The following is a 23,725-nucleotide window of genomic DNA, read 5'->3' as shown; positions in this document are numbered from 1 at the left end:
ACAGCGGGCCATTCCGGGAGAGAAAGGTAAGCAGGAGATATCTGTGATATTAGCGTATGGGGACAGCGGGTCTTTCTGGGAGAGAAAGGTAAGCAGGTGATATCTGTGATACTAGTGTATGGGGACAGCGGCCATTCCGGGAGAGGAAGGTAAGCAGGAGATATCTGTGATATTAGCGTATGGGGACAGCGGGTCTTTCTGGGAGAGAAAGGTAAGCAGGTGATATCTGTGATACTAGTGTATGGGGACAGCAGAACATCCCGGGAAAGAAAGGTAAGCAGGAGATATCTGTGATACTAGTGTATGGGGACAGCGGGCCATTCCGGTAGAGAAAGGGAAGCAGGAGTTATCTGTGATACTAGTGTATGGGGACAGCGGGCCATTTCGGGAGAGAAAGTTAAGCAGGAGATATCTGTGATACTAGTGTATGGGGACAGAGGGCCATTCTGGGAAAGAAAGGTAAGCAGGAGATATCTGTGATACTAGTATATGGGGACAGAGGGCCATTCCGGGAGAGGATGGTAAGCTGGAGATATCTGTGACACTAGTGTATGGGGACAGCGGGACAATCCGGGAGAGGAAGGTAAGAAGGAGATATCTGTGATACTAGTGTGTGGGGACAGTGGGCCATTCCGGGAGTGAAGGGTAAGTAGGAGATATCTCTGATACTAGTGTATGGGGACAGAGGGCCATTCCAGGAGAGAAAGGTAAGCAGGAGATATCTGTGATTCTAGTGTATGGGGACTGCGGCCATTCTGGGAAAGAAAGGTAAGCAGGAGATATCTGTGATACTAGTGTATGGGGACAGCGGGCCATTCCGGGAGAGAAAGGTAAGCAGGAGATATCTGTGATACTAGTCTATGGGGACAGCGGCCATTCTGGGAAAGAAAGGTAAGCAGGAGATTTCTGTGATACTAGTGTATGGGGACAGCGGGCCATTCCGGGAGAGAAAGGTAAGCAGGAGATATCTGTGATACTAGTGTATGGGGACAGCAGGATGTCCCAGGAAAGAAAGGTAAGCAGGAGATATCTGTGATACTAGTATATGGGGACAGAGGGCCATTCCGGGAGAGGAAAGTAAGCAGGACATATCTGTGATACTAGTGTATGGGGACAGCGGGACATTCCGGGAGAGGAAGGTAAGCAGGAGATATCTGTGATACTAGTGTGTGGGGACAGCGGGCATTCCGGGAGAGAATGGTAAGTAGGAGATATCTATGATACTAGTGTATGGGGACAGCGGCCATTCTGGGAAAGAAAGGTAAGCAGGAGATATCTGTGATACTAGTGTATGGGGACAGCGGGCCATTCCGGGAGAGAAAGGTAAGCTGGAGATATCTGTGATACTAGTGTATGGGGACAGCGGACATTCTGGGAAAGAAAGGTAAGCAGGAGATATCTGTGATGCTAGTGTATGGGGACAGCGGGACATTCCGGGAGAGGAAGGTAAGCAGGAGATATCTGTGATACTAGTGTATGGGGACAGCAGAACATCCCGGGAAAGAAAGGTAAGTAGGAGATATCTGTGATACTAGTGTATGGGGACAGCGGGCCATTCCGGTAGAGAAAGGTAAGCAGGAGATATCTGTGATACTAGTGTATGGAGACAGCGTGCGATTCCGGGAGAGAAAGGTAAGCAGGAGATATCAGTGATACTAGTGTATGGGGACAGCGGGACATTCTGAGAGAGGAAGGTAAGCAGGAGATATCTGTGATACTAGTGTGTGGGGACAGCGGGCCATTCCGTGAGAGAAGGGTAAGTAGGAGATATCTGTGATACTAGTGTATGGGGACAGCGGGCCATTCCGGGAGAGAAAGGTAAGCAGGAGATATCTGTGATACTAGTGTATGGGGACAGCGGGCCATTCCGGGAGAGAAAGGTAAGCAGGAGATATCAGTGATAATAGTGTATGGGGACAGAGGGACATTCCGGGAGTGGAAGGTAAGCAGGAGATATCTGTGATACTAGTGTGTGGGGACAGCGGGACATTCCGGGAGAGAAGGGTAAGTAGGAGATATCCGTGATACTAGTGTATGGGGACAGCGGGACATCACGGGAGAGAAAGGTAAGCAGGAGATATCTGTGATACTAGTGTATGGGGACAGCGGCCATTCTGGGAAAGAAAGGTAAGCAGGAGATTTCTGTGATACTAGTGTATGGGGACAGCGGGCCATTCCGGGAGAGGAAGGTAAGCAGGAGATATCTGTGATACTAGTGTATGGGGACAGCAGGATGTCCCAGGAAAGAAAGGTAAGCAGGAGATATCTGTGATACTAGTATATGGGGACAGAGGGCCATTCCGGGAGAGGAAAGTAAGCAGGACATATCTGTGATACTAGTGTATGGGGACAGCGGGACATTCCGGGAGAGGAAGGTAAGCAGGAGATATCTGTGATACTAGTGTGTGGGGACAGCGGGCATTCCGGGAGAGAATGGTAAGTAGGAGATATCTATGATACTAGTGTATGGGGACAGCGGGACATCACGGGAGAGAAAGGTAAGCAGGAGATATCTGTGATACTAGTGTATGGGGACAGTGGCCATTCTGGGAAAGAAAGGTAAGCAGGAGATTTCTGTGATACTAGTGTATGGGGACAGCGGGCCATTCCGGGAGAGGAAGGTAAGCAGGAGATATCTGTGATACTAGTGTATGGGGACAGCAGGATGTCCCAGGAAAGAAAGGTAAGCAGGAGATATCTGTGATACTAGTATATGGGGACAGAGGGCCATTCCGGGAGAGGAAAGTAAGCAGGACATATCTGTGATACTAGTGTATGGGGACAGCGGGCATTCCGGGAGAGAATGGTAAGTAGGAGATATCTATGATACTAGTGTATGGGGACAGCGGCCATTCTGGGAAAGAAAGGTAAGCAGGAGATATCTGTGATACTAGTGTATGGGGACAGCGGGCCATTCTGGGAGAGAAAGGTAAGCTGGAGATATCTGTGATACTAGTGTTTGGGGACAGCGGACATTCTGGGAAAGAAAGGTAAGCAGGAGATATCTGTGATGCTAGTGTATGGGGACAGCGGGACATTCCGGGAGAGGAAGGTAAGCAGGAGATATCTGTGATACTAGTGTATGGGGACAGCAGAACATCCCGGGAAAGAAAGGTAAGCAGGAGATATCTGTGATACTAGTGTATGGGGACAGCGGGCCATTCCGGTAGAGAAAGGTAAGCAGGAGATATCTGTGATACTAGTGTATGGAGACAGCGTGCGATTCCGGGAGAGAAAGGTAAGCAGGAGATATCAGTGATACTAGTGTATGGGGACAGCGGGACATTCCGGGAGAGGAAGGTAAGCAGGAGATATCTGTGATACTAGTGTGTGGGGACAGCGGGCCATTCCGTGAGAGAAGGGTAAGTAGGAGATATCCGTGATACTAGTGTATGGGGACAGCGGGACATCCCGGGAGAGAAAGGTCTGCAGGAGATATCTGTGATACTAGTGTATGGGGACAGCGGGCCATTCCGGGAGAGAAAGGTAAGCAGGAGATATCTGTGATACTAGTGTATGGGGACAGCGGGCCATTCCGGGAGAGAAAGGTAAGCAGGAGATATCAGTGATAATAGTGTATGGGGACAGAGGGACATTCCGGGAGTGGAAGGTAAGCAGGAGATATCTGTGATACTAGTGTGTGGGGACAGCGGGACATTCCGGGAGAGAAGTGTAAGTAGGAGATATCTGTGATACTAGTGTATGGGGACAGCGGGACATCACGGGAGAGAAAGGTAAGCAGGAGATATCTGTGATACTAGTGTATGGGGACAGCGGGACATTCCGGGAGAGAAAGGTAAGCAGGAGATATCTGTGATACTAGTGTATGGGGACATCGGCCATTCGGGGAGAGAAAGGTAAGCTGGAGATATCTGTGATACTAGTGTATGGGGACAGCGGGCCATTCTGGGAGAGAAATGTAAGCAGGAGATATCTATGATACTAGTGTATGGGGACAGCGGCCATTCCGGGAGAGGAAGGTAAGCAGGAGATATCTATGATACTAGTGTATGGGGACAGCAGGCCATTCCGGGAGAGGAAGGTAAGTAGGAGATATCTGTGATACTAGTGTATGGGGAAAGGTGGCCATTCTGGGAGAGAAAGGGATGCAGGAGATATCTGTGATACTAGTGTATGAGGACAGCGGGCCATTCTGGGAGAAGAAGGTAAGCAGGAGATATCTGTGAAACTAGTGTACGAGGACAGCGAGCCATTCCGGGAGAGAAAGGTAAGCAGGAGATATCTGTGATACTAGTGTATGGGGACAGCGGGCCATTCTGGGAAAGAAAGGTAAGCAGGAGATATCTGTGATACTAGTGTATGGGGACAGCGGCCATTCTGGGAAAGAAAGGTAAGCAGGAGATATCTGTGATACTAGTGTATGGGGACAGCCGGACATTCAGGGAGAGGAAGGTAAGCAGGAGATATCTGTGATACTAGTGTATGAGGACAGCGAGCCATTCTGGGAGAGAAAGGTAAGCAGGAGATATCTGTGATACTAGAGTATGGGGACAGTGGCCATTCCGGGAGAGAAAGGTAAGCAGGAGATATCTGTGATACTACTGTATGGGAACAGCTAGCCTCATCGGGAGAGATAGGTAAGCAGGAGATATCTGTGATACTAGTGTATGGGGACAGCGGGCCATTCCAGTAGAGAAAAGTAAGCAGGACATATCTGTGATGCTAGTGTATGGGGACAGCGGGCCATTCCGGGAGAGAAAGGTAAGCAGGACATATCTGTGATACCGGTGTATGGGGACAGCGGCCATTCTGGGAAAGAAAGGTAAGCAGGAGATATCTGTGATACTAGTGTATGGGGAGAGCGGGCCATTCCGGGAGAGAAAGGTAAGCAGGAGACATCTGTGAAACTAGTGTATGGGGACAGCGGACATTCTGGGAAAGAAAGGTAAGCAGGAGATATCTGTGATACTAGTGTATGGGGACAGCGGGCCATTCCGGTAGAGAAAGGTAAGTAAGGAGATATCTGTGATACTAGCGTATGGGGACAGCGTGCGATTCCGGGAGAGAAAGGTAAGCAGGAGATATCAGTGATACTAGTGTATGGGGACAGCGGGACATTCCGGGAGAGAAAGGTAAGCAGGAGATATCTGTGATACTAGTGTGTGGGGACAGCGGGCCATTCTGGGAGAGAAAGGTAAGCAGGAGATATCTATGATACTAGTGTATGGGGACAGCGGCCATTCCGGGAGAGGAAGGTAAGCAGGAGATATCTGTGATACTAGTGTATGGGGACAGCAGGCCATTCCGGGAGAGGAAGGTAAGTAGGAGATATCTGTGATACTAGTGTATGGGGAAAGGTGGCCATTCTGGGAGAGAAAGGGATGCAGGAGATATCTGTGATACTAGTGTATGAGGACAGCGGGCCATTCTGGGAGAGGAAGGTAAGCAGGAGATATCTGTGAAACTAGTGTATGAGGACAGCGAGCCATTCCGGGAGAGAAAGGTAAGCAGGAGATATCTGTGATACTAGTGTATGGGGACAGCGGGCCATTCTGGGAAAGAAAGGTAAGCAGGAGATATCTCTGATACTAGTGTATGGGGACAGCGGCCATTCTGGGAAAGAAAGGTAAGCAGGAGATATCTGTGATACTAGTGTATGGGGACAGCCGGACATTCAGGGAGAGGAAGGTAAGCAGGAGATATCTGTGATACTAGTGTATGAGGACAGCGAGCCATTCCGGGAGAGAAAGGTAAGCAGGACATATCTGTGATACTAGAGTATGGGGACAGTGGCCATTCCGGGAGAGAAAGGTAAGCAGGAGATATCTGTGATACTACTGTATGGGAACAGCTAGCCCCATCGGGAGAGATAGGTAAGCAGGAGATATCTGTGATACTAGTGTATGGGGACAGCGGGCCATTCCAGGAGAGAAAGGTAAGCAGGACATATCTGTGATGCTAGTGTATGGGGACAGCGGGCCATTCCGGGAGAGAAAGGAAAGCAGGACATACCTGTGATACCGGTGTATGGGGACAGCGGTCATTCTGGGAATGAAAGGTAAGCAGGAGATATCTGTGATACTAGTGTATGGGGACAGCGGACATTCTGGGAATGAAAGGTAAGCAGGAGATATCTGTGATACTAGTGTATGGGGACAGCGGGCCATTCCGGTAGAGAAAGGTAAGCAGGAGATATCTGTGATACTAGCGTATGGGGACAGCGTGCGATTCCGGGAGAGAAAGGTAAGCAGGAGATATCAGTGATACTAGTGTATGGGGACAGCGGGACATTCCGGGAGAGAAAGGTAAGCAGGAGATATCTGTGATACTAGTGTGTGGGGACAGCGGGCCATTCTGGGAGAGAAAGGTAAGCAGGAGATATCTATGATACTAGTGTATGGGGACAGCGGCCATTCCGGGAGAGGAAGGTAAGCAGGAGATATCTGTGATACTAGTGTATGGGGACAGCAGGCCATTCCGGGAGAGGAAGGTAAGTAGGAGATATCTGTGATACTAGTGTATGGGGAAAGGTGGCCATTCTGGGAGAGAAAGGGATGCAGGAGATATCTGTGATACTAGTGTATGAGAACAGCGGGCCATTCTGGGAGAGGAAGGTAAGCAGGAGATATCTGTGAAACTAGTGTACGAGGACAGCGAGCCATTCCGGGAGAGAAAGGTAAGCAGGAGATATCTGTGATACTAGTGTATGGGGACAGCGGGCCATTCTGGGAAAGAAAGGTAAGCAGGAGATATCTGTGATACTAGTGTATGGGGACAGCGGCCATTCTGGGAAAGAAAGGTAAGCAGGAGATATCTGTGATACTAGTGTATGGGGACAGCCGGACATTCAGGGAGAGGAAGGTAAGCAGGAGATATCTGTGATACTAGTGTATGAGGACAGCGAGCCATTCTGGGAGAGAAAGGTAAGCAGGAGATATCTGTGATACTAGAGTATGGGGACAGTGGCCATTCCGGGAGAGAAAGGTAAGCAGGAGATATCTGTGATACTACTGTATGGGAACAGCTACCCCCTTCGGGAGAGATAGGTAAGCAGGAGTTATCTGTGATACTAGTGTATGGGGACAGCGGGCCATTCCGGGAGAGAAAGGAAAGCAGGACATACCTGTGATACCGGTGTATGGGGACAGCGGCCATTCTGGGAAAGAAAGGTAAGCAGGAGATATCTGTGATACTAGTGTATGGGGACAGCGGGCCATTCCGGGAGAGAAAGCTAAGCAGGAGACATCTGTGAAACTAGTGTATGGGGACAGCGGGCCATTCCATGAGAGAAAGGTAAGCAGGACATATCTGTGATGCTAGTGTATGGGGACAGCGGGCCATTCCGGGAGAGAAAGGAAAGCAGGACATACCTGTGATACCGGTGTATGGGGACAGCGGCCATTCTGGGAAAGAAAGGTAAGCAGGAGATATCTGTGATACTAGTGTATGGGGACAGCGGGCCATACCGGGAGAGAAAGGTAAGCAGGAGACATCTGTGAAACTAGTGTATGGGGACAGCGGACATTCTGGGAAAGAAAGGTAAGCAGGAGATATCTGTGATACTAGTGTATGGGGACAGCGGGCCATTCCGGTAGAGAAAGGTAAGCAGGAGATATCTGTGATACTAGTGTATGGGGACAGCGTGCGATTCCGGGAGAGAAAGGTAAGCAGGAGATATCAGTGATACTAGTGTATGGGGACAGCGGGACATTCCAGGAGAGAAAGGTAAGCAGGAGATATCTGTGATACTAGTGTGTGGGGACAGCGGGACAATCCGTGAGAGAAGGGTAAGTAGGAGATATCTGTGATACTAGTGTATAGGGACAGTGGGACATCCCGGGAGAGAAAGGTCTGCAGGAGATATCTGTGATACTAGTGTATGGGGACAGCGGGCCATTCCGGGAGAGAAAGGTAAGCAGGAGATATCTGTGATACTAGTGTATGGGGACAGCGGGCCTTTCCGGGAGAGAAAGGTAAGCAGGAGATATCAGTGATACTAGTGTATGGGGACAGCAGGACATTCCGGGAGTGGAAGGTAAGCAGGAGATATCTGTGATACTAGTGTATGGGGAAAGGTGGCCATTCTGGGAGAGAAAGGGAAGCAGGAGATATCTGTGATACTAGTGTATGAGGACAGCGGGCCATTCTGGGAGAGGAAGGTAAGTAGGAGATATCTGTGAAACTAGTGTACGAGGACAGCGAGCCATTCCGGGAGAGAAAGGTAAGCAGGAGATATCTGTGATACTAGTGTATGGGGACAGCAGCCATTCCGGGAGAGAATGGTAAGCAGGAGATATCTGTGTTACTAGTGTATGGGGACAGCTAGCCACATCGGGAAAGAAAGGTAAGCAGGAGATATCTGTGATACTAGTGTATGGGGACAGCGGGCCATTCCGGGAGAGAAAGGTAAGCAGGTGATATCTGTCATACTACTGTATGGGGACAGCGGGTCTTTCCGGGAGAGGAAGGTAAGCAGGAGATATCTGTGATACTAGTGTATGGGGACAGCAGGCCATTCCTGGAGAGGAAGGTAAGTAGGAGATATCTGTGATACTAGTGTATGGGGAAAGGTGGCCATTCTGGGAGATAAAGGGAAGCAGGAGATATCTGTGATACTAGTGTATGAGGACAGCGGGCCATTCTGGGAGAGGAAGGTAAGCAGGAGATATCTGTGAAACTAGTGTACGAGGACAGCGAGCCATTCCGGGAGAGAAAGGTAAGCAGGAGATATCTGTGATACTAATGTATGGGGACAGCAGCCATTCCGGGAGAGAATGGTAAGCAGGAGATATCTGTGATACTAGTGTATGGGGACAGCTAGCCACATCGGGAAAGAAAGGTAAGCAGGAGATATCTGTGATACTAGTGTATGGAGACAGCGGGCCATTCCGGGAGAGAAAGGTAAGCAGGAGATATCTGTGATATTAGCGTATGGGGACAGCGGGTCTTTCTGGGAGAGAAAGGTAAGCAGGTGATATCTGTGATACTAGTGTATGGGGACAGCGGCCATTCCGGGAGAGGAAGGTAAGCAGGAGATATCTGTGATACTAGTGTATGGGGACAGAGGGCCATTCCGGGAGAGGAAGGTAAGCAGGAGATATCTGTGATACTAGTGTATGGGGACAACTGGACATTCCGTGAGAGGAAGGTAAGCAGGAGATATCTGTGATACTAGTGTGTGGGGACAGCAGGCCATTCCGGGAGAGAAGGTTAAGTAGGAGATATCTGTGATACAAGTGTATGGGGACAGCAGTCATTCTGGGAAAGAAAGGTAAGTAGGAGATATCTGTGATACTAGTGTATGGGGACAGCGGGCCATTCTGGGAAAGAAAGGTAAGCAGGAGATATCTGTGATACTAGTGTATGGGGACAGCGGCCATTCTGGGAAAGAAAGGTAAGCAGGAGATATCTGTGATACTAGTGTATGGGGACAGCGGGCCATTCCGGGCGAGAAAGGTAAGCAGGTGATATCTGTGATACTAGTGTATGGGGACAGCGGGTCTTTCCGGGAGAGGAAGGTAAGCAGGAGATATCTGTGATACTAGTGTATGGGGACAGCAGGCCATTCCTGGAGAGGAAGGTAAGTAGGAGATATCTGTGATACTAGTGTATGGGGAAAGGTGGCCATTCTGGGAGAGAAAGGGAAGCAGGAGATATCTGTGATACTAGTGTATGAGGACAGTGGGCCATTCTGGGAGAGGAAGGTAAGCAGGAGATATCTGTGAAACTAGTGTACGAGGACAGCGAGCCATTCCGGGAGAGAAAGTTAAGCAGGAGATATCTGTGATACTAATGTATGGGGACAGCAGCCATTCCGGGAGAGAATGGTAAGCAGGAGATATCTGTGATACTAGTGTATGGGGACAGCTAGCCACATCGGGAAAGAAAGTTAAGCAGGAGATATCTGTGATACTAGTGTATGGAGACAGCGGGCCATTCCGGGAGAGAAAGGTAAGCAGGAGATATCTGTGATATTAGCGTATGGGGACAGCGGGTCTTTCTGGGAGAGAAAGGTAAGCAGGTGATATCTGTGATACTAGTGTATGGGGACAGCGGCCATTCCGGGAGAGGAAGGTAAGCAGGTGATATCTGTGATACTAGTGTATGGGGACAGAGGGCCATTCCGGGAGAGGAAGGTAAGCAGGAGATATCTGTGATACTAGTGTATGGGGACAACTGGACATTCCGGGAGAGGAAGGTAAGCAGGAGATATCTGTGATACTAGTGTGTGGGGACAGCAGGCCATTCCGGGAGAGAAGGTTAAGTAGGAGATATCTGTGATACAAGTGTATGGGGACAGCGGTCATTCTGGGAAAGAAAGGTAAGTAGGAGGTATCTGTGATACTAGTGTATGGGGACAGCGGGCCATTCTGGGAAAGAAAGGTAAGCAGGTGATATCTGTGATACTAGTGTATGGGGACAGCGGCCATTCTGGGAAAGAAAGGTAAGCAGGAGATATCTGTGATACTAGTGTATGGGGACAGCGGGACATTCAGGGAGAGGAAGGTAAGCAGGAGATATCTCTGATACTAGTGTATGAGGACAGCGAGCCATTCTGGGAGAGAAAGGTAAGCAGGAGATATCTGTGAAACTAGTGTACGAGGACAGCGAGCTATTCCGGGAGAGAAAGGTAAGCAGGAGATATCTGTGATACTAATGTATGGGGACAGCAGACATTCCGGGAGAGAATGGTAAGCAGGAGATATCTGTGATACTAGTGTATGGGAACAGCTAGCCACATCGGGAAAGAAAGGTAAGCAGGAGATATCTGTGATACTAGTGTATGGAGACAGCGGGCCATTCTGGGAGAGAAAGGTAAACAGGAGATATCTGTGATACTAGTGTATGGGGACAGCGGGTCTTTCTGGGAGAGAAAGGTAAACAGGTGATATCTGTGATACTAGTGTATGGGGACAGCGGCCATTCCGGGAGAGGAAGGTAAGCAGGAGATATCTGTGATACTAGTGTATGGGGACAGAGGGCCATTCCGGGAGAGGAAGGTAAGCATGAGATATCTGTGATACTAGTGTATGGGGACAACTGGACATTCCGGGAGAGGAAGGTAAGCAGGAGATATCTGTGATACTAGTGTGTGGGGACAGCGGGCCATTCCGGGAGAGAAGGTTAAGTAGGAGATCTCTGATACAAGTGTATGGGGACAGCGGTCATTCTGGGAAAGAAAGGTAAGCAGGAGATATCTGTGATACTAGTGTATGGGGACAGCGGGCCATTCTGGGAAAGAAAGGTAAGCAGGAGATATCTGTGATACTAGTGTATGGGGACAGCGGCCATTCTGGGAAAGAAAGGTAAGCAGGAGATATCTGTGATACTAGTGTATGGGGACAGCGGGACATTCAGGGAGAGGAAGGTAAGCAGGAGATATCTCTGATACTAGTGTATGAGGACAGCGAGAAATTCTGTTAGAGAAAGGTAAGCAGGCGATATCTGTGATACTAGAGTATGGGGACAGTGGCCATTCCGGGAGAGTAAGTTAAGCAGGAGATATCTGTGATACTACTGTATGGGGACAGCTAGCCACATCGGGAGAGATAGGTAAGCAGGAGATATCTGTGATACTAGTGCATGGGGACAGCGGGCCATTCCGGGAGAGAAAGGTAAGCAGGACAAATCTGTGATGCTAGTGTATGGGGACAGCTGGCCATTCCGGGAGAGAAAGGTAAGCAGGACATATCTGTGATACCGGTGTTTGGGGACAGCGGCCATTCTGGGAAAGAAAGGTAAGCAGGAGATATCTGTGATACTAGTGTATGGGGACAGCGGGCCATTCCGGGAGAGAAAGGTAAACAGGAGACATCTGTGAAACTAGTGTATGGGGACAGCGGACATTCTGGGAAAGAAAGGTAAGCAGGAGATATCTGTGAAACTAGTGTATGGGGACAGCGGACATTCTGGGAAAGAAAGGTAAGCAGGAGATATCTGTGATACTAGTGTATGGGGACAGCGGGCCATTCCGGGAGAGAAAGGTAAGCAGGACATATCTGTGATGCTAGTGTATGGGGACAGCGGGCCATTCCGGGAGAGAAAGGTAAGCAGGACATATCTGTGATACCGGTGTATGGGGACAGCGGCCATTCTGGGAAAGAAAGGTAAGTAGGAGATATCTGTGATACTAGTGTATGGGGACAGCGGGCCATTCCGGGAGAGAAAGGTAAGCAGGAGACATCTGTGAAACTAGTGTATGGGGACAGCGGACATTCTGGGAAAGAAAGGTAAGCAGGAGATATCTGTGATACTAGTGTATGGGGACAGCTAGCCACATCGGGAAAGAAAGGTAAGCAGGAGATATCTGTGATACTAGTGTATGGAGACAGCGGGCCATTCCGGGAGAGAAAGGTAAGCAGGAGATATCTGTGATATTAGCGTATGGGGACAGCGGGTCTTTCTGGGAGAGAAAGGTAAGCAGGTGATATCTGTGATACTAGTGTATGGGGACAGCGGCCATTCCGGGAGAGGAAGGTAAGCAGGAGATATCTGTGATACTAGTGTATGGGGACAGAGGGCCATTCCGGGAGAGGAAGGTAAGCAGGAGATATCTGTGATACTAGTGTATGGGGACAACTGGACATTCCGGTAGAGGAAGGTAAGCAGGAGATATCTGTGAAACTAATGTGTGGGGACAGCAGGCCATTCCGGGAGAGAAGGTTAAGTAGAAGATATCTGTGATACAAGTGTATGGGGACAGCGGTCATTCTGGGAAAGAAAGGTAAGTAGGAGATATCTGTGATACTAGTGTATGGGGACAGCGGGCCATTCTGGGAAAGAAAGGTAAGCAGGAGATATCTGTGATACTAGTGTATGGGGACAGCGGCCATTCAGGGAAAGAAAGGTAAGCAGGAGATATCTGTGATACTAGTGTATGGGGACAGCGGGCCATTCCGGGCGAGAAAAGTAAGCAGGTGATATCTGTGATACTAGTGTATGGGGACAGCGGGTCTTTCCGGGAGAGGAAGGTAAGCAGGAGATATCTGTGATACTAGTGTATGGGGACAGCAGGCCATTCCTGGAGAGGAAGGTAAGTAGGAGATATCTGTGATACTAGTGTATGGGGAAAGGTGGCCATTCTGGGAGAGAAAGGGAAGCAGGAGATATCTGTGATACTAGTGTATGAGGACAGCGGGCCATTCTGGGAGAGGAAGGTAAGCAGGAGATATCTGTGATACTAGTGTGTGGGGACCGCGGGCCATTCCGTGAGAGAAGGGTAAGTAGGAGATACCGTGATACTAGTGTATGGGGACAGCGGGACATCCCGGGAGAGAAAGGTCTGCAGGAGATATCTGTGATACTAGTGTATGGGGACAGCTAGCCACATCGGGAAAGAAAGGTAAGCAGGAGATATCTGTGATACTAGTGTATGGGGACAGCGGGCCATTCCGGGAGAGAAAGGTAAGCAGGTGATATCTGTGATACTACTGTATGGGGACAGCGGGTCTTTCCGGGAGAGGAAGGTAAGCAGGAGATATCTGTGATACTAGTGTATGGGGACAGCAGGCCATTCCTGGAGAGGAAGGTAAGTAGGAAATATCTGTGATACTAGTGTATGGGGAAAGGTGGCCATTCTGGGAGAGAAAGGGAAGCAGGAGAAATCTGTGATACTAGTGTATGAGGACAGCGGGCCATTCTGGGAGAGGAAGGTAAGCAGGAGATATCTGTGAAACTAGTGTACGAGGACAGCAAGCCATTCCGGGAGAGAAAGGTAAGCAGGAGATATCTGTGATACTAATGTATGGGGACAGCAGCCATTCCGGGAGAGAATGGTAAGCAGGAGATATCTGTGATACTAGTGTATGGGGACAGCTAGCCACATCGGGAAAGAAAGGTAAGCAGGAGATATCTGTGATACTAGTGTATGGAGACAGCGGGCCATTCCGGGAGAGAAAGGTAAGCAGGAGATATCTGTGATATTAGCGTATGGGGACAGCGGGTCTTTCTGGGAGAGAAAGGTAAGCAGGTGATATCTGTGATACTAGTGTATGGGGACAGCGGCCATTCCGGGAGAGGAAGGTAAGCAGGAGATATCTGTGATACTAGTGTATGGGGACAGAGGGCCATTCCGGGAGAGGAAGGTAAGCAGGAGATATCTGTGATACTAGTGTATGGGGACAACTGGACATTCCGGGAGAGGAAGGTAAGCAGGAGATATCTGTGATACTAGTGTATGGGGACAGAGGGCCATTCCGGGAGAGGAAGGTAAGCAGGAGATATCTGTGATACTAGTGTATGGGGACAACTGGACATTCCGGGAGAGGAAGGTAAGCAGGAGATATCTGTGATACTAGTGTGTGGGGACAACAGGCCATTCCGGGAGAGAAGGTTAAGTAGGAGATATCTGTGATACAAGTGTATGGGGACAGCGGTCATTCTGGGAAAGAAAGGTAAGTAGGAGATATCTGTGATACAAGTGTATGGGGACAGCGGGCCATTCTGGGAAAGAAAGGTAAGCAGGTGATATCTGTGATACTAGTGTATGGGGACAGCGGCCATTCTGGGAAAGAAAGGTAAGCAGGAGATATCTGTGATACTAGTGTATGGGGACAGCGGGACATTCAGGGAGAGGAAGGTAAGCAGGAGATATCTCTGATACTAGTGTATGAGGACAGCGAGCCATTCTGGGAGAGAAAGGTAAGCAGGAGATATCTGTGAAACTAGTGTACGAGGACAGCGAGCCATTCCGGGAGAGAAAGGTAAGCAGGAGATATCTGTGATACTAATGTATGGGGACAGCAGACATTCCGGGAGAGAATGGTAAGCAGGAGATATCTGTGATACTAGTGTATGGGGACAGCTAGCCACATCGGGTAAGAAAGGTAAGCAGGAGATATCTGTGATACTAGTGTATGGAGACAGCGGGCCATTCTGGGAGAGAAAGGTAAGCAGGAGATATCTGTGATACTAGTGTATGGGGACAGCGGGTCTTTCTGGGAGAGAAAGGTAAACAGGTGATATCTGTGATACTAGTGTATGGGGACAGCGGCCATTCCGGGAGAGGAAGGTAAGCGGGAGATATCTGTGATACTAGTGTATGGGGACAGAGGGCCATTCCGGGAGAGGAAGGTAAGCAGGAGATATCTGTGATACTAGTGTATGGGGACAACTGGACATTCCGGGAGAGGAAGGTAAGCAGGAGATATCTGTGATACTAGTGTGTGGGGACAGCGGGCCATTCCGGGAGAGAAGGTTAAGTAGGAGATATCTGTGATACAAGTGTATGGGGACAGCGGTCATTCTGGGAAAGAAAGGTAAGCAGGAGATATCTGTGATACTAGTGTATGGGGACAGCGGGCCATTCTGGGAAAGAAAGGTAAGCAGGAGATATCTGTGATACTAGTGTATGGGGACAGCTGCCATTCTGGGAAAGAAAGGTAAGCAGGAGATATCTGTGATACTAGTGTATGGGGACAGCGGGATATTCAGGGAGAGGAAGGTAAGCAGGAGATATCTCTGATACTAGTGTATGAGGACAGCGAGCCATTCTGTTAGAGAAAGGTAAGCAGGCGATATCTGTGATACTAGAGTATGGGGACAGTGGCCATTCCGGGAGAGAGGTAAGCAGGAGATATCTGTGATACTACTGTATGGGGACAGCTAGCCACATCGGGAGAGATAGGTAAGCAGGAGATATCTGTGATACTAGTGCATGGGGACAGCGGGCCATTCCGGGAGAGAAAGGTAAGCAGGACATATCTGTGATGCTAGTGTATGGGGACAGCTGGCCATTCCGGGAGAGAAAGGTAAGCAGGACATATCTGTGATACCGGTGTTTGGGGACAGCGGCCATTCTGGGAAAGAAAGGTAAGCAGAAGATATCTGTGATACTAGTGTATGGGGACAGCGGGCCATTCCGGGAGAGAAAGGTAAACAGGAGACATCTGTGAAACTAGTGTATGGGGACAGCGGACATTCTGGGAAAGAAAGGTAAGCAGGAGATATCTGTGAAACTAGTGTATGGGGACAGCGGACATTCTGGGAAAGAAAGGTAAGCAGGAGATATCTGTGATACTAGTGTATGGGGACAGCGGGCCATTCCGGGAGAGAAAGGTAAGCAGGACATATCTGTGATGCTAGTGTATGGGGACAGCGGGCCATTCCGGGAGAGAAAGGTAAGCAGGACATATCTGTGATACCGGTGTATGGGGACAGCGGCCATTCTGGGAAAGAAAGGTAAGTAGGAGATATCTGTGATACTAGTGTATGGGGACAGCGGGCCATTCCGGGAGAGAAAGGTAAGCAGGAGACATCTGTGAAACTAGTGTATGGGGACAGCGGACCTTCTGGGAAAGAAAGGTAAGCAGGAGATATCTGTGATACTAGTGTATGGGGACAGCGGGCCATTCCGGTAGAGAAAGGTAAGCAGGAGATATCTGTGATACTAGTGTATGGGGACAGCGTGCGATTCCGGGAGAGAAAGGTAAGCAGGAGATATCAGTGATACTAGTGTATGGGGACAGCGGGACATTCCGGGAGAGGAAGGTAAGCAGGAGATATCTGTGATACTAGTGTGTGGGGACCGCGGGCCATTCCGTGAGAGAAGGGTAAGTAGGAGATACCGTGATACTAGTGTATGGGGACAGCGGGACATCCTGGGAGAGAAAGGTCTGCAGGAGATATCTGTGATACTAGTGTATGGTGACAGCGGGCCATTCCGGGAGAGAAAGGTAAGCAGGAGATATCTGTGATACTAGTGTATGGGGACAGCAGGCCTTTCCGGGAGAGAAAGGTAAGCAGGAGATATCAGAGATACTAGTGTATGGGGACAGCGGGACATTCCGGGAGTGGAAGGTAAGCAGGAGATATCTGTGATACTAGTGTGTGGGGACAGCGGGCCATTCCGGGAGAGAGGGGTAAGTAGGAAATATCCATGATACTAGTGTATGGGGACAGCGGGACATCTCGGGAGAGAAAGGTAAGCAGGAGATATCTGTGATACTAGTGTATGGGGACAGCGGGACATTCCGGGTGAGAAAGGTAAGCAGGAGATATCTGTGATACTAGTGTATGGGGACATCGGCCATTCGGGGAGAGAAAGGTAAGCTGGAGATATCTGTGATACTAGTGTATGGGGACAGCGGGCCATTCCGGGAGAGAAAGGTAAGCAGGAGATATCTATGATACTAGTGTATGGGGACAGCGGCCATTCCGGGAGAGGAAGGTTAGCAGGAGATATCTGTGATACTAGTGTGTGGGGACAGCAGGCCATTCCGGGAGAGGAAGGTAAGTAGGAGATATCTGTGATACTAGTGTATGGGGAAAGGTGGCCATTCTGGGAGAGAAAGGGAAGCAGGAGATATCTGTGATACTAGTGTATGAGGACAGCGGGCCATTCTGGGAGAGGAAGGTAAGCAGGATATATCTGTGAAACTAGTGTACGAGGACAGCGAGCCATTCCGGGAGAGAATGGTAAGCAGGAGATATCTATGATACTAGTGTATGGGGACAGCAGCCATTCCGGGAGAGAATGGTAAGCAGGAGATATCTGTGATACTAGTGTATGGGGACAGCTAGCCACAACGGGAAAGAAAGGTAAGCAGGAGATATCTGTGATACTAGTGTATGGGGACAGCGGGCCATTCCGGGAGAGAAAGGTAAGCAGGAGATATTTGTGATACTAGTGTATGGGGACAGCGGGTCTTACCGGGAGAGAAAGGTAAGCAGGTGATATCTGTGATACTAGTGTATGGGGACAGCGGCCATTCCGGGAGAGGAAGGTAAGCAGGAGATATCTGTGATACTAGAGTATGGGGACAGAGGGCCATTCCGGGAGAGGAAGGTAAGCAGGAGATATCTGTGATACTAGTGTATGGGGACAACTGGACATTCCGGTAGAGGAAGGTAAGCAGGAGATATCTGTGATACTAGTGTGTGGGGACAGCGGGCCATTCCGGGAGAGAAAGGTAAGCAGGAGATATCTGTGATACTAGTGTATGGGGACATCGGCCATTCGGGGAGAGAAAGGTAAGCAGGACATATCTGTGAAACCGGTGTATGGGGACAGCGGCCATTCTGGGAAAGAAAGGTAAGCAGGAGATATCTGTGATACTAGTGTATGGGGACAGCGGGCCTTTCCGGGAGAGAAAGGTAAGCAGGAGATATCAGTGATACTAGTGTATGGGGACAGCAGGACATTCCGGGAGTGGAAGGTAAGCAGGAGATATCTGTGATACTAGTGTATGGGGAAAGGTGGCCATTCTGGGAGAGAAAGGGAAGCAGGAGATATCTGTGATACTAGTGTATGAGGACAGCGGGCCATTCTGGGAGAGGAAGGTAAGTAGGAGATATCTGTGAAACTAGTGTACGAGGACAGCGAGCCATTCCGGGAGAGAAAGGTAAGCAGGAGATATCTGTGATACTAGTGTATGGGGACAGCAGCCATTCCGGGAGAGAATGGTAAGCAGGAGATATCTGTGTTACTAGTGTATGGGGACAGCTAGCCACATCGGGAAAGAAAGGTAAGCAGGAGATATCTGTGATACTAGTGTATGGGGACAGCGGGCCATTCCGGGAGAGAAAGGTAAGCAGGTGATATCTGTCATACTACTGTATGGGGACAGCGGGTCTTTCCGGGAGAGGAAGGTAAGCAGGAGATATCTGTGATACTAGTGTATGGGGACAGCAGGCCATTCCTGGAGAGGAAGGTAAGTAGGAGATATCTGTGATACTAGTGTATGGGGAAAGGTGGCCATTCTGGGAGATAAAGGGAAGCAGGAGATATCTGTGATACTAGTGTATGAGGACAGCGGGCCATTCTGGGAGAGGAAGGTAAGCAGGAGATATCTGTGAAACTAGTGTACGAGGACAGCGAGCCATTCCGGGAGAGAAAGGTAAGCAGGAGATATCTGTGATACTAATGTATGGGGACAGCAGCCATTCCGGGAGAGAATGGTAAGCAGGAGATATCTGTGATACTAGTGTATGGGGACAGCTAGCCACATCGGGAAAGAAAGGTAAGCAGGAGATATCTGTGATACTAGTGTATGGAGACAGCGGGCCATTCCGGGAGAGAAAGGTAAGCAGGAGATATCTGTGATATTAGCGTATGGGGACAGCGGGTCTTTCTGGGAGAGAAAGGTAAGCAGGTGATATCTGTGATACTAGTGTATGGGGACAGCGGCCATTCCGGGAGAGGAAGGTAAGCAGGAGATATCTGTGATACTAGTGTATGGGGACAGAGGGCCATTCCGGGAGAGGAAGGTAAGCAGGAGATATCTGTGATACTAGTGTATGGGGACAACTGGACATTCCGTGAGAGGAAGGTAAGCAGGAGATATCTGTGATACTAGTGTGTGGGGACAGCAGGCCATTCCGGGAGAGAAGGTTAAGTAGGAGATATCTGTGATACAAGTGTATGGGGACAGCAGTCATTCTGGGAAAGAAAGGTAAGTAGGAGATATCTGTGATACTAGTGTATGGGGACAGCGGGCCATTCTGGGAAAGAAAGGTAAGCAGGAGATATCTGTGATACTAGTGTATGGGGACAGCGGCCATTCTGGGAAAGAAAGGTAAGCAGGAGATATCTGTGATACTAGTGTATGGGGACAGCGGGCCATTCCGGGCGAGAAAGGTAAGCAGGTGATATCTGTGATACTAGTGTATGGGGACAGCGGGTCTTTCCGGGAGAGGAAGGTAAGCAGGAGATATCTGTGATACTAGTGTATGGGGACAGCAGGCCATTCCTGGAGAGGAAGGTAAGTAGGAGATATCTGTGATACTAGTGTATGGGGAAAGGTGGCCATTCTGGGAGAGAAAGGGAAGCAGGAGATATCTGTGATACTAGTGTATGAGGACAGTGGGCCATTCTGGGAGAGGAAGGTAAGCAGGAGATATCTGTGAAACTAGTGTACGAGGACAGCGAGCCATTCCGGGAGAGAAAGTTAAGCAGGAGATATCTGTGATACTAATGTATGGGGACAGCAGCCATTCCGGGAGAGAATGGTAAGCAGGAGATATCTGTGATACTAGTGTATGGGGACAGCTAGCCACATCGGGAAAGAAAGTTAAGCAGGAGATATCTGTGATACTAGTGTATGGAGACAGCGGGCCATTCCGGGAGAGAAAGGTAAGCAGGAGATATCTGTGATATTAGCGTATGGGGACAGCGGGTCTTTCTGGGAGAGAAAGGTAAGCAGGTGATATCTGTGATACTAGTGTATGGGGACAGCGGCCATTCCGGGAGAGGAAGGTAAGCAGGTGATATCTGTGATACTAGTGTATGGGGACAGAGGGCCATTCCGGGAGAGGAAGGTAAGCAGGAGATATCTGTGATACTAGTGTATGGGGACAACTGGACATTCCGGGAGAGGAAGGTAAGCAGGAGATATCTGTGATACTAGTGTGTGGGGACAGCAGGCCATTCCGGGAGAGAAGGTTAAGTAGGAGATATCTGTGATACAAGTGTATGGGGACAGCGGTCATTCTGGGAAAGAAAGGTAAGTAGGAGGTATCTGTGATACTAGTGTATGGGGACAGCGGGCCATTCTGGGAAAGAAAGGTAAGCAGGTGATATCTGTGATACTAGTGTATGGGGACAGCGGCCATTCTGGGAAAGAAAGGTAAGCAGGAGATATCTGTGATACTAGTGTATGGGGACAGCGGGACATTCAGGGAGAGGAAGGTAAGCAGGAGATATCTCTGATACTAGTGTATGAGGACAGCGAGCCATTCTGGGAGAGAAAGGTAAGCAGGAGATATCTGTGAAACTAGTGTACGAGGACAGCGAGCTATTCCGGGAGAGAAAGGTAAGCAGGAGATATCTGTGATACTAATGTATGGGGACAGCAGACATTCCGGGAGAGAATGGTAAGCAGGAGATATCTGTGATACTAGTGTATGGGAACAGCTAGCCACATCGGGAAAGAAAGGTAAGCAGGAGATATCTGTGATACTAGTGTATGGAGACAGCGGGCCATTCTGGGAGAGAAAGGTAAACAGGAGATATCTGTGATACTAGTGTATGGGGACAGCGGGTCTTTCTGGGAGAGAAAGGTAAACAGGTGATATCTGTGATACTAGTGTATGGGGACAGCGGCCATTCCGGGAGAGGAAGGTAAGCAGGAGATATCTGTGATACTAGTGTATGGGGACAGAGGGCCATTCCGGGAGAGGAAGGTAAGCATGAGATATCTGTGATACTAGTGTATGGGGACAACTGGACATTCCGGGAGAGGAAGGTAAGCAGGAGATATCTGTGATACTAGTGTGTGGGGACAGCGGGCCATTCCGGGAGAGAAGGTTAAGTAGGAGATCTGTGATACAAGTGTATGGGGACAGCGGTCATTCTGGGAAAGAAAGGTAAGCAGGAGATATCTGTGATACTAGTGTATGGGGACAGCGGGCCATTCTGGGAAAGAAAGGTAAGCAGGAGATATCTGTGATACTAGTGTATGGGGACAGCGGCCATTCTGGGAAAGAAAGGTAAGCAGGAGATATCTGTGATACTAGTGTATGGGGACAGCGGGACATTCAGGGAGAGGAAGGTAAGCAGGAGATATCTCTGATACTAGTGTATGAGGACAGCGAGAAATTCTGTTAGAGAAAGGTAAGCAGGCGATATCTGTGATACTAGAGTATGGGGACAGTGGCCATTCCGGGAGAGTAAGTTAAGCAGGAGATATCTGTGATACTACTGTATGGGGACAGCTAGCCACATCGGGAGAGATAGGTAAGCAGGAGATATCTGTGATACTAGTGCATGGGGACAGCGGGCCATTCCGGGAGAGAAAGGTAAGCAGGACAAATCTGTGATGCTAGTGTATGGGGACAGCTGGCCATTCCGGGAGAGAAAGGTAAGCAGGACATATCTGTGATACCGGTGTTTGGGGACAGCGGCCATTCTGGGAAAGAAAGGTAAGCAGGAGATATCTGTGATACTAGTGTATGGGGACAGCGGGCCATTCCGGGAGAGAAAGGTAAACAGGAGACATCTGTGAAACTAGTGTATGGGGACAGCGGACATTCTGGGAAAGAAAGGTAAGCAGGAGATATCTGTGAAACTAGTGTATGGGGACAGCGGACATTCTGGGAAAGAAAGGTAAGCAGGAGATATCTGTGATACTAGTGTATGGGGACAGCGGGCCATTCCGGGAGAGAAAGGTAAGCAGGACATATCTGTGATGCTAGTGTATGGGGACAGCGGGCCATTCCGGGAGAGAAAGGTAAGCAGGACATATCTGTGATACCGGTGTATGGGGACAGCGGCCATTCTGGGAAAGAAAGGTAAGTAGGAGATATCTGTGATACTAGTGTATGGGGACAGCGGGCCATTCCGGGAGAGAAAGGTAAGCAGGAGACATCTGTGAAACTAGTGTATGGGGACAGCGGACATTCTGGGAAAGAAAGGTAAGCAGGAGATATCTGTGATACTAGTGTATGGGGACAGCTAGCCACATCGGGAAAGAAAGGTAAGCAGGAGATATCTGTGATACTAGTGTATGGAGACAGCGGGCCATTCCGGGAGAGAAAGGTAAGCAGGAGATATCTGTGATATTAGCGTATGGGGACAGCGGGTCTTTCTGGGAGAGAAAGGTAAGCAGGTGATATCTGTGATACTAGTGTATGGGGACAGCGGCCATTCCGGGAGAGGAAGGTAAGCAGGAGATATCTGTGATACTAGTGTATGGGGACAGAGGGCCATTCCGGGAGAGGAAGGTAAGCAGGAGATATCTGTGATACTAGTGTATGGGGACAACTGGACATTCCGGTAGAGGAAGGTAAGCAGGAGATATCTGTGAAACTAATGTGTGGGGACAGCAGGCCATTCCGGGAGAGAAGGTTAAGTAGAAAATATCTGTGATACAAGTGTATGGGGACAGCGGTCATTCTGGGAAAGAAAGGTAAGTAGGAGATATCTGTGATACTAGTGTATGGGGACAGCGGGCCATTCTGGGAAAGAAAGGTAAGCAGGAGATATCTGTGATACTAGTGTATGGGGACAGCGGCCATTCAGGGAAAGAAAGGTAAGCAGGAGATATCTGTGATACTAGTGTATGGGGACAGCGGGCCATTCCGGGCGAGAAAAGTAAGCAGGTGATATCTGTGATACTAGTGTATGGGGACAGCGGGTCTTTCCGGGAGAGGAAGGTAAGCAGGAGATATCTGTGATACTAGTGTATGGGGACAGCAGGCCATTCCTGGAGAGGAAGGTAAGTAGGAGATATCTGTGATACTAGTGTATGGGGAAAGGTGGCCATTCTGGGAGAGAAAGGGAAGCAGGAGATATCTGTGATACTAGTGTATGAGGACAGCGGGCCATTCTGGGAGAGGAAGGTAAGCAGGAGATATCTGTGATACTAGTGTGTGGGGACCGCGGGCCATTCCGTGAGAGAAGGGTAAGTAGGAGATACCGTGATACTAGTGTATGGGGACAGCGGGACATCCCGGGAGAGAAAGGTCTGCAGGAGATATCTGTGATACTAGTGTATGGGGACAGCTAGCCACATCGGGAAAGAAAGGTAAGCAGGAGATATCTGTGATACTAGTGTATGGGGACAGCGGGCCATTCCGGGAGAGAAAGGTAAGCAGGTGATATCTGTGATACTACTGTATGGGGACAGCGGGTCTTTCCGGGAGAGGAAGGTAAGCAGGAGATATCTGTGATACTAGTGTATGGGGACAGCAGGCCATTCCTGGAGAGGAAGGTAAGTAGGAAATATCTGTGATACTAGTGTATGGGGAAAGGTGGCCATTCTGGGAGAGAAAGGGAAGCAGGAGAAATCTGTGATACTAGTGTATGAGGACAGCGGGCCATTCTGGG

Source organism: Taudactylus pleione, unplaced genomic scaffold (genome assembly GCF_031769625.1).
Source record: "Taudactylus pleione unplaced genomic scaffold, aTauple2 ptg001579l, whole genome shotgun sequence".
Taxonomy (NCBI): Eukaryota; Metazoa; Chordata; class Amphibia; order Anura; family Myobatrachidae; genus Taudactylus; species Taudactylus pleione.
Note: the sequence above shows the minus strand (reverse complement) of the source record.